Here is a 10768-nt window from a genome sequence, read left to right on the forward strand (position 1 = left end):
CCCACTGGTGAGTTTCACCAGGGACAGGGTTATTCCCAAAGGTGTTGTTAAGCTAACCATAATTGCAGGCACTTATCCAGCACAAGTCTTCAAGGAGATTGACTTCCTCGTGGTAGATTGCCCATCGACATACAACATCATCCTTGGACAACCAACGCTCAACAAGTTGAAAGCGGCAACGTCGACCTACTACCTAAAAGTTAAATTCCCTATAACCCATGGCCTAGGGGAAGTCATAGGAGACCAAGTTCTAGCAAGAGAATGATATTAAGCTACCCTAGCATCAAGGGAAAACCACACATAGATGATAGACAAACCTGAACCAGTACCTAAATCGTCAGAAGTACCATACGAAATTGAGGTTGTTCCTAGAGATCCATCCAAAGTCTTGAAAATAGATTCAGCACTCTTGGCCCCAAAGAAGACGAAGATAATAAACTTCCTGAGAGAGAACCAAGACGTTTTCGCTTAGAAGCACGAAGATATGCCATGAATTGACAGAAGAGTCATCTAGCATCGTCTCAATGTTAATCTGGAGTGCAAACCAGTATAGTAAAGACAAAGAATATTCACACTTGAACACAATAAGGCAATAGCAGAGGAAGTTGAAAAACTCTTAGAGGCAGGCTTCATAAGGGAAGTGTTCTACCCCAAATGGCTTACCAACATAGTGATGGTAAAGAAAAACAACGGCAAATGGAGAATGTGTGTCGACTTCACAAATCTCAACAAAGCATGCCTAAAAGATAGCTTCCCCCTACCTAAGATTGACCAACTGGTGAACTCAATTGCTGGACACAAGCTTTTAAGCTTTATGGACGCCTTCTCCAGCTACAATCAGATCATGATGAACAAGGAAGATTAAGATAAGACCTCATTCATCATTAGCCAAGGGTTATACTACTACAAGGTGATGCTTTTTGGACTGAAGAACGCGGGGGCCACATACCAGAGGTTGGTGAACCACATGTTCTCTTATCAGATAGGAAGAAATGTGAAAGTGCACATAGATGATATATTGTTGAAGAGCAATGATGAAGCGGACCACTTGGACGACCTGAAGGAAACCTTCAAGACACTGCGTAAGTACAAGATGAAACTAAACCCTTCAAAATGTGTCTTTGCTGTCTCATCAGCGAAATTCTTGGGATTTGTGGTATCCCAACAGGGCATAGAGGCTAATCCAGATAAGATAAAGGCAATAAGGGAGGTAAAGTCCCCTAAAATAGTAAAGGAAGTACAGAGCTTAACTAGAAAAGTCGCGGCGTTAAACAGATTCGTCTTTCGAGCGACACATAAGTGCCTACCCTTCTTCAAGGTCTTGAAGAAGGCCTTTTAGTGGATAGACAAATGTGAGGAAGCCTTAACAAGGTTAAAAGAGTACCTGATGCAGCCGCCATTGTTAAGCCCTTTAGTAACTGGAGAAAAGCTACAACTCTATTTGGCAATATCCAACACAGCCGTAAGCTCGACACTGATCAAGGAGCTAAAGCAAATTACCCAAGGTTAGAAAAGATTGCTTTCGCCTTAGTAGTTGCTTCCAGAAAACTGCATCACTACTTTCAGGCACATTCCATCATCGTCATGACAGACCAACCGATAAGGAAGACGATGAACAAGATAGACACAGCAGGGCAACTCATCCAATGGGCTATAGAACTTAGCCAATTCAACATAGAATATCGGCATCGAGTAGCAATCAAAGCCCAGGTCGTTGTTGATTTCATTGCAAAATTCACTTATCCTCAAGAAGAAGAAGAGCCCCAAAAGAAGACATGGAAGATCCAGACAAATGGGTCCGCCATCAAGAAGGCCGGAGAAGCAGGTGTGGTCCTTATATCACCTGAAGAAGAAATTATGAAGTACGCAGCTAGATTGCAATTCCCAACAACCAACAATGAAGCTGAGTATGAAGACAAGATTGAGTCTTGCAAGAGTCCTCGAAGCCAAAACCTTCATCGTCCAAGCCGATTCTCAGCTTGTAGTTGGACCGCGTAAAAAGAGATTATGAAACGAAGGAGGAAAGAATGTAGAAGTATCTAAAGATCGTCAAAGAACTCCTACAACACTTCGATAGTGTCGAGTTCCAGCAAATCCCTCATGCAAGGAATACTGAAGTTGATTTCTTAGCACGTCTAGCCTCGTCGGACAAACATGGCATATCTCCAGAGTTGTGCATGGAAACAAGGGGGCAGCCCAACATAAAAGGAGAACAGGTGATGAAGATACAAGAACAGGACGAATGGATGACTCCCATCATTCATTACTTGAAAGAAAGTCAACTCCTAGAAGACAGGAACGAAGCACGAAAGGTACAAATCAGAGCTGCTCACTTCATCCTTATTGACGACACCCTTTAAAGATGAGGATATCTCTCCCCTATCTCCGTTGTGTCAACAAGGAGGAAGCCAACTACGTACTTTGAGAGATACACGAAGGGGTCTGTGGTAACTACACATAAGCGAGATCTTTGGCGAGAAAAGCACTTAGATCAGGATATTACTGGCCAACGCTACAGAAGGATGTATATGACCTCGTCAAAGCATGTGACCAGTGCCAATGCTTCGCAAACGTCCAAACAAGACCAAGTGAGCCAATGACACCAATAACCGCTCCGTGGCCTTTCACTCAATGAGGGATTGACATAATGGGACCATTCCCCATAGGAAGGAAGCAGTACAAGTTCCTCATCGTCGCAATCGACTACTTCACAAAGTAGGTCGAAGCCGAGCCAACACGGACGATCACAGAAGCCAAGATTACCAGCTTTATATGGAAAAACGTAGTCTACAGGTTTGGCATTCCAAACGTAATCATATCAGACAATGGGAAGCAATTTGACAACCCCAAGTTTCAAAAAATTTGCCAAGACTTAAGCATCAAAAACCATTACTCTTCTCCAAGACACCCTCAAGCTAATGGTCAAAAAGAAGTGATGAACAAAAGTCTGCTCAAAATTATCAAAACTCGGCTTGAGGGGGTAAAGGGGGCGTGGCCAGAAGAGCCACCTAACGTTCTATGGGCATATAGGACTACCACAAGAGTGCCAACAGGAGAAACACCATTCAGACTTACATTTAGAACTGAAGCCATCATACCAGTGAAAATATGACTGACAAACATTCGGGTCAAAGCATATGAAGAGTAAAGGAACCACCAAGAACTTAACAATAATTTGGATCTGATTGACGAGGTGAGAGACGAAGCTTCAAAGTGGATGGAAAAGTACAGGGGAGCGATGGCCAGATACTACAACAAGAAGGTGAAGGTGAGAAGATTCAACATAGGTGATCTCGTCCTTAGGATAGTCTCGCAGGCAACAAAGGACTCGTCCCAAGGGAAGCTAGGCCCAACATAGGAAGGACCTTACTAGGTCATTCATCATTCTAGAGAGAGATCATACTATTTGAAGACACTGGATAGCCAAGAACTACCTCGTCCATGGAACATAGAACACTTTAAGAGATACTACCAGTAAGAATAGTCCCCATATATTCTAAAATGTTTACAGTATTTACTTTTATTTTTCTTCTTTTTGTTGTTATCTGCTTTACATAGACAAATGAATGTTTTGTCTCTCTATCAATGGAATATACGCAGAAGTACTGTTCAGGAATTATACATAGCAGATTCTTCCATTACAAACTATTGGCCAAATCGTCATTAATACATGACATTGAAAAGTATTAATACATATTAACAAACACCACTCATGCATGAAATAAAGTTATTAATACATAACGAGATTTTCATTCATATATGACTTAAAATAATGTTACTAATACATAACAAAATCGTCATTCACACAACTTAAAATAAAGTTATTAATAGATAACAAGACCGTCATTCATACATGATTTAGAGTAAAATTATTAATACATAACAAACTTAGAGTAAAGTTATTGATACATAACAAGATCGCCATTCATATATGACTTAGAATAAAGTTATTAAGACATAACAAGATCATCATTCATACATGACTTAAAATAAAGCTATCAATACATAACAAGATCACCATTCATACATGACTTAGAATAATGTTATTAAAACATAGCAAGATCGTCATTCATACATGACTTAGAATAATGTTATTAAAACATAGCAACATCGTCACTCATACATGACTTAGAACAATGTTATTAAAACATGACAACTTCGTCATTCATACATGGCTCAACAAAGGCTACCAAGATCATCATTTATACATGAAGGAAGTCGTTTAAGGCACCTCATCACTCATATGTGACCTAAAAGAGAAGATAAAAATAAACGACCTCTTCATATGATAAAAAGAAACTTTTGTTGACACATATGTGACCTAAAAGAGAAGATAAAAATAAACGACCTCTTCATATGATAAAAAGAAACTTTTGTTGACACACGATGAAGACGTCATTCATACATGACGTAAAAATATCATACACAAATAAATAGCGTCATACTTGGCATAGAAACAATTCAAAGTAAATCATGTACTTTGAACAGACGAGCCCAATGAGTTGTTCAAAAGACTGTTCAAGAGAAAGCAAGCAGACATTCTCAAAACAGCGAGCCCCAAAAAAAAAAAAAAATTAATGAATTTTTCTAAGACAATAGCTGTTTCACCACCTTTTCCAACTCCCTCCACGAACTAACGATCAGCAAACACCTCCTTTTCAACCATTTCCATATCAAGGTCAACGAAGTCCAGCTCTGGATGATGCTTGCCCAGATATTTTCTGAAGAGTTCAAAACCCTCTACATAGTAGTTGCACAACTTGTTCGAGTACTCATCAGAAGCTTTGAACTTCTCCACCGCTTCTATCCCTGCCTTCTCAACCTTCGAAAGAGCTTCGTCTATCTGCTTATCTTTCAACCTCGAGAAAGCCTTCTCAGTATCAATGCTCTTCTCTAGAACCGTCAAATGATCCTTGTCATTCTTAGCTTCATCAACAAGAGCAATGATCTGACCCTTTAGCAACTTGTTCTCAGAGGAAAGAGATGTAGCCTTGGATTGATCCTCGACCAACTTCCCTTCAAAATCCATGTACTTCCTCGAGATATACAAGGATTCACCCAACACCTATGAAGAAAAGAAGGAAGCATAAGGAAACAAAACACGACACAAAAAAAAAAAAAAAGAAAAAAAAAAGAGAGAGAAGACTTTCACTCACAATTCTTACCTGCATAACCTTATGCACATGAGACAACATTAGCTCATGCGACGATCTCACCCCCAAAGGAGAAAGGTCGTCAACTAATATCATCTCTTAGGCCTTTAGCACTGCAGTTCCTACGTCATCCTAAAAAGAGCCCAAGGAAGCCCTCTCATTTTTCTTGGTTTTGGAAGCACCACTAGTAGAGGCAATTAACTCCAGAAAGGAGGTGGGAGAAGCTAGGCGCTATGGGATAGACGTAGCAATGGGCGAAGTCACCATGGGATTGTCCTTAGGTGGCTCCGCATCCCTTTGACATTTTCTTGTCAAAAGGCCATCGGTTAGGCCAGTCTTAGCCTTTTTCTCTTGAATCTCAACCAATTTGGCTTTGTTGAATCTAGTCGTCATCCCTAAAAAAAAAAAATAATAATAAAAATAAATAAATAAATAAATAGATGAAGGGAAATAATTACAAGTATATTAAGTTTACCCAAACGATGATTCAACAAACTTACTCTTCTTGATGATCTCAACGTTCCTTTGGGCGTGCTGAGATGGTTATGGTCCAAGGAAATGCCAAAAAGAGACCGAGGAGAGATGAGTTCGTCAAAATCCTTGACCGTCTCAAGATATTCTCTAACTTTCTCAACACGAGCATGGTACCTCCTTTTCGAACGAGGACGAGTGGAAGCTACAAAAATGAAAATATTTACATCAGCATCACAAACATCCAGGGAATTAAGCACGTATAAATAGAATAAACTGAAAGACGCACCAGACATAGGAGTTCCCCAACTATGAAGCAACTTAGGGGCATCATTTAGGCCTTCACCTGAAACGAACTCCCAACCATTGCCAGAGACAAAGAAGAAATTGGCTTTCCAATTTCGAAGAGAAGAGGGGGAGTCAAGAACTAACCTTGAGCTATTACCCCATGGCTTAAACTCCCAATAACCCAAGTCCTTGGATTTTCAAAGATGATAACTATGTTTGGTTGGGGTGAAAACAGGGAGGATGGAAAATAGAAGGAGGAAAATAGGGTGGAAAATATTGTTTTCCACTGTTTGGTTAGGGAAGGAAAATGGGGAGGAAGGAAAACCCGGGAGAAAGTTTTCTCTCCCCAGCCCACATTTTTTATCCTCCCAATTCGGGAGGAAAAGGCTAGAGAGAAAACTGAACGCACAACACTTTTACACAAATGCCCTCTCCTACCTACCCTCATTCATGACTTGATGACCCTCTCACCTACCCCACCTGATGACTTTTGCCCACAAATCATCCTCATCACTTTGCCTCTTCTCATCTTACCTTCACAGCACACCAACGTCCAATGGTCCAGGTCTCTTCTCTCTCTTTTTTTTCTTTTTTTTTTTTTCAACGTGACTTTATCAAGTTAATACATTCTATTGTTTCTTGTCCTCATTATAATCCTCATTAATCTATTGTTTCTTGTTGATTTTTTGGTTTCGTATAACATTCAAATTTTTTTTTCATCTATTTATCTACCATGTCCTCGTTAGTTTCCGTTTCTTTTTTGCTCTAGCCAAGGGATCTTTTGATTTCCTCTCCAACCGAGACAGGTATGACCTCCACTTTTTTTGCTATTTGATTTTTTTTTTTTTAATTCCGTTCTTCCCAAATCTTTCTCCTATAATTTTTTTTTTTAATTCTTTTTCCTTTAATACACACACCATTGTGCTATTTTTATTATCTATTTCTTATTTTTTGCAAACCCATTTGGGATTATTGAATCTATGCAAGTAAAGAATCCGTGTATTGTTTGTATGTTTTCTTCTACTTCGGACTTTAGTGCCTTTCACTCTCACTCACTGCCTCTGCTTCTCGCCTTTTCTATGCCTTTGCTTCGGACTTCGATGGTCAGTGGCCGAGGCTCTGCCTCTCGCTTCCCTCTCTTTGCTCTCGGCTTCTTCAAGTAAACACTAAACTGAACTTTCTCTATTTTATTTGAATCTCTCTGACTCTCTCAGTCTCTCTATCTCATTGTTTGCTAAAGGTTCTCTGTTCTTGTTCTTTGCCTTCAAATTTTCAGTCAGTTCAATCCACTACTTCACTGGTAACTTCTATTATCAATTATTCTTTCAATTATTAGTATTTAATGAATTATAGGGCATTATAGTTTACACTTTACAGAGCATAGCATTTTAGTTTACATGTGTGCCTGCCTTTGTGTGTGTTCATAGTTGGTGGATTTTGTTGTTTGGTATTAGTTGTGATTGTTAGAATCTGTTGGCGTAAGGTTTTGATTTATTAGTGGTTGTGTTTTGCTGAATCCATGTTAATTTTCATCCAAGTTTGTGTGTAATGATAATAGCAAACTTACCCCTCTCCACAGTTTCCACTATTTCTTATACATTGTACCAATAAGGTTCAATGTTGAAATTTACTCCAATAACATTAGCAACACGAGTTCTTTGTTTGTTGTCTATACTGTACATGGTTGGCTAACATTCCCTACCAATAATTTGTCTCAGATTAAGAACTTGAGCTTAACATAATTTCTTACATGATTGGTTATGTGTATTAGTTTTTTTTTTTTTTTTTTTTTTTTTTTTTTTTTTTTTTATAGTGTTTCTTTGCTAGTTATGTTTGGGATGATAGGAACAAAAAAACAAGGGTAAAGTTTTTTAATTAGTAATTATTATGATCAATGTGTTGATTATTTTTTACTTGTGATGGATATTTGGTAGATAGATAATCCAACTGATTGGGATAATAGTCCATCAGAAGATTTGAGTAAGAGTTGGGAGGAAAATTGTCAAGATCAATTAAGGAATATTCATGAATTGAACAAATTTGGTTTACAACTTTTGACTGATTGGCAGAGAAGACGAGATGTAGCAATTTTTCAACTTCTTGTACATGTGGTGCATGGAATATGGATAATGGGCATATATTGTAGTCCACATTATGTGGATAGAGTACTTACCGAAAGTAGTGCGGAAAGAGAAAATGTTTGGCAAGAACTACTAAGTGAACTTAGATGTAGTAAGAAATGTAGAAACATAATTCGAATGAGGCCTTATGCCTTTGCTAAGTTGTGTGAAATTCTTCGAGGAACTGGCAATCTTAAAGACACTAGAAATGCTTCTGTTGAAGAGCAAGTAGCCAAGTTTCTTTACATTTTAGCACATAATGAGAGAATTCGTACAGTTTCCTTTTTCTTCCATCATTCTAATGAGACCATAAGCCATCATTTTCATAATGTGTTAAAAGCAGTCATCTACTTAGAAGATCAGTTCCTTCTACAACTTAATGGGGTAGAGGTTCCCTAACAGATACGAAATAGTTATAGATTTTACCCATACTTTAAGGTAAACATATTTTCAAGCAACTATATGGATTGCTTTAATATGAATAAAAAATTCTTGATTTAATAGATTGCTTTAATTCCAGGATTGAGTAAGGGCTATTGATGGAACACATATTCGAGTAAAAGTGTTAGCAACAAATGGGTCTAGATATTGAGGGAGGAAAGAGTACACAACTCAAAATGTAATGGTAGTATGTGATTTTTACATGAGGTTGACATATGTTTTAGTTGGATGGGAAGGGACTGCCTCTGACTCGAGGATAATTAAAAACGCTTTAAGTAGGAAAGACAACTTAATCCTTAGAGGTAATGTTAAGTTATAAATTCAAAGTATTCTTATAAAAAATATAGAGAATTACTTATATGTATAGTGAATTACTTATATAAATTATTTTCTTAATAGGTAAATATTATTTAGTAGATGCAGGTTTTATGCTGAGAAGTGGACTTATGGCGCCATATAAGGGTGTACGTTTTTATTTAAAAGAGTATTCAGTACATGGCCCAGAAAAGGCTGAGGAAATATATAATCATTGGCATTCCTCTTTGCGCAATGTCATTGAAAGGACGTTTGGTGTGTTGAAGAAACGATTTTTTATTATATCTAGAATGACAGAACCTTTTTTTCCAGTTGATATAGTTACTGAGATTATCTTGGCTTGTTGTATATTACACAACTATCTTATGGGAGTTGATCCAGATGAAAGGTTGATTGCAGAATTTGATCAAGAGATTTTGAATGGTGACATACATAATGAAGCTAGAAACAATGCAAATGATAGTAATGCAGATGCTAGAAGAGGAGCAATATTACGAACTAGTATAGCAACTAGAATGTGGAATGACTATGTATCGCATGATTAATAATTTTAGTCATTATGTTATGAGATTTGACTTGCTTATGTGTATCTTCTTTATGGAGTAGTTTCGAATGGAATGACTGTTGCTGAACATTTACCAATAGTTACTTTTGTACAACTATTATGTGTACCTCATTAATGTTTTAGAAGAATGTTCAATTACTAGTTTATTTATAGCAACATTATGCTATGTCGTATTTTGTTTTGTTGGTTTGTTTATAGTATTTGTATGTAAATCTTAATTTTTTTTTGTAGTAGTTGTATGTAATCTTGTGAAGACTAATATGTTTAACATGCAGTCTTTAAAGATGTCTAAAACATTGAAGAAGACAACTGATAGCGAGTCTAAAGCGACTAACATGAGATGGACTGATGACATGGATGGCTTTTTATTTAATGTCATGTTGGAAGAACAAAACAATAAAAATAGGCCCAATGGAACATGGAGTCCTCATACTTACTCAAATATAGTGTTCAGCATTGTTCGGTTATGCAGTTAAGAAAGGGCACATCAAGAATCGCATCTAAACATTGAAAGGTACTTTCCATTCATGTCATGACCTTTTTAAGAACATGAGTGGATTTGCATGGAATCCTATAACTGGACTTTTTGAAGCTGAAGATGAAGTGTGAGAACCTTTAATAGAGATTAGTTGTATTTATTTTGATATTGTTAAATGTTTTTTAGATCAAGTTGATACATTTTGTTGGTACTCTGTTGAAATAATAATAATACTAATAAGTGCATATTGTATTCTTATAGGCAAACCCAAATGCTAAAAAATGGAAAAGAACTCCAATTCAACATTATGAGAAGCTGTTTGATTTGTTTTCCAAGGATAAGTGTGTATTGTATTCTTATAGGCAAACCCAAAAGCTAAAAAATGGAAAAGAAATCCAATTCAACATTATGAGAAGTTGTTTGATTTGTTTTCCAAGGATAGGGCAAATGGTGAAAGTTCTTTTAAGCGCAAAGGAGAAAGTTCATCGATGGGAAAAGGAAAGAGAGGATAGCGTAAATTTGGAAGAAAATATTGATTGTTTTGATGAGTTTAGCATGCCAAATGTAAAATCATATTCTCCAATGGTCTCTCTTTCCTACTCATGTGAGACATTGTCCAAGAAGGCAAAGAAAACACCTTAAATGGTTGAAATGCTTGAAAAGCAAATGGAAATTTTTCAATCCAGAATTAATAATGTGGCAGCAAGTATAAGGCAAGAAAATGAGATTACTAAGGAGGGACTTGCTATTATGATGCAAGGACATGAAATTGCTAAGGAGGGACTTGCTTTTATGGAGAGAGGACGTCCATATTGTTACTCTCAGGATGAATCATTTTTTGAATTGGTGAAAATTAGAATACAGACGAATGTGCAACTTGATGCTATGCTCTTCCTAATTAAGGATCTAGCCAAAATGAGAGCATTTTTTGGTGTTC

At 37.3% G+C, this 10768-nt stretch overlaps 1 long non-coding RNA gene across 1 annotated transcript; it reads left to right on the forward strand.

Annotated features, from left to right (window-relative positions):
• Window positions 1-6407: 6407 nt before the first annotated feature.
• LOC115955692 lies at window positions 6408-7006 on the forward strand. Its single transcript, XR_004084180.1, has 3 exons — window positions 6408-6477; window positions 6682-6718; window positions 6949-7006. It is a non-coding gene; the product is annotated as an uncharacterized LOC115955692 (long non-coding RNA).
• The last annotated feature ends 3762 nt before the right edge of the window (window positions 7007-10768 follow it).

This window comes from Quercus lobata, chromosome 8 (genome assembly GCF_001633185.2).
Source record: "Quercus lobata isolate SW786 chromosome 8, ValleyOak3.0 Primary Assembly, whole genome shotgun sequence".
Lineage (NCBI taxonomy): Eukaryota > Viridiplantae > Streptophyta > Magnoliopsida > Fagales > Fagaceae > Quercus > Quercus lobata.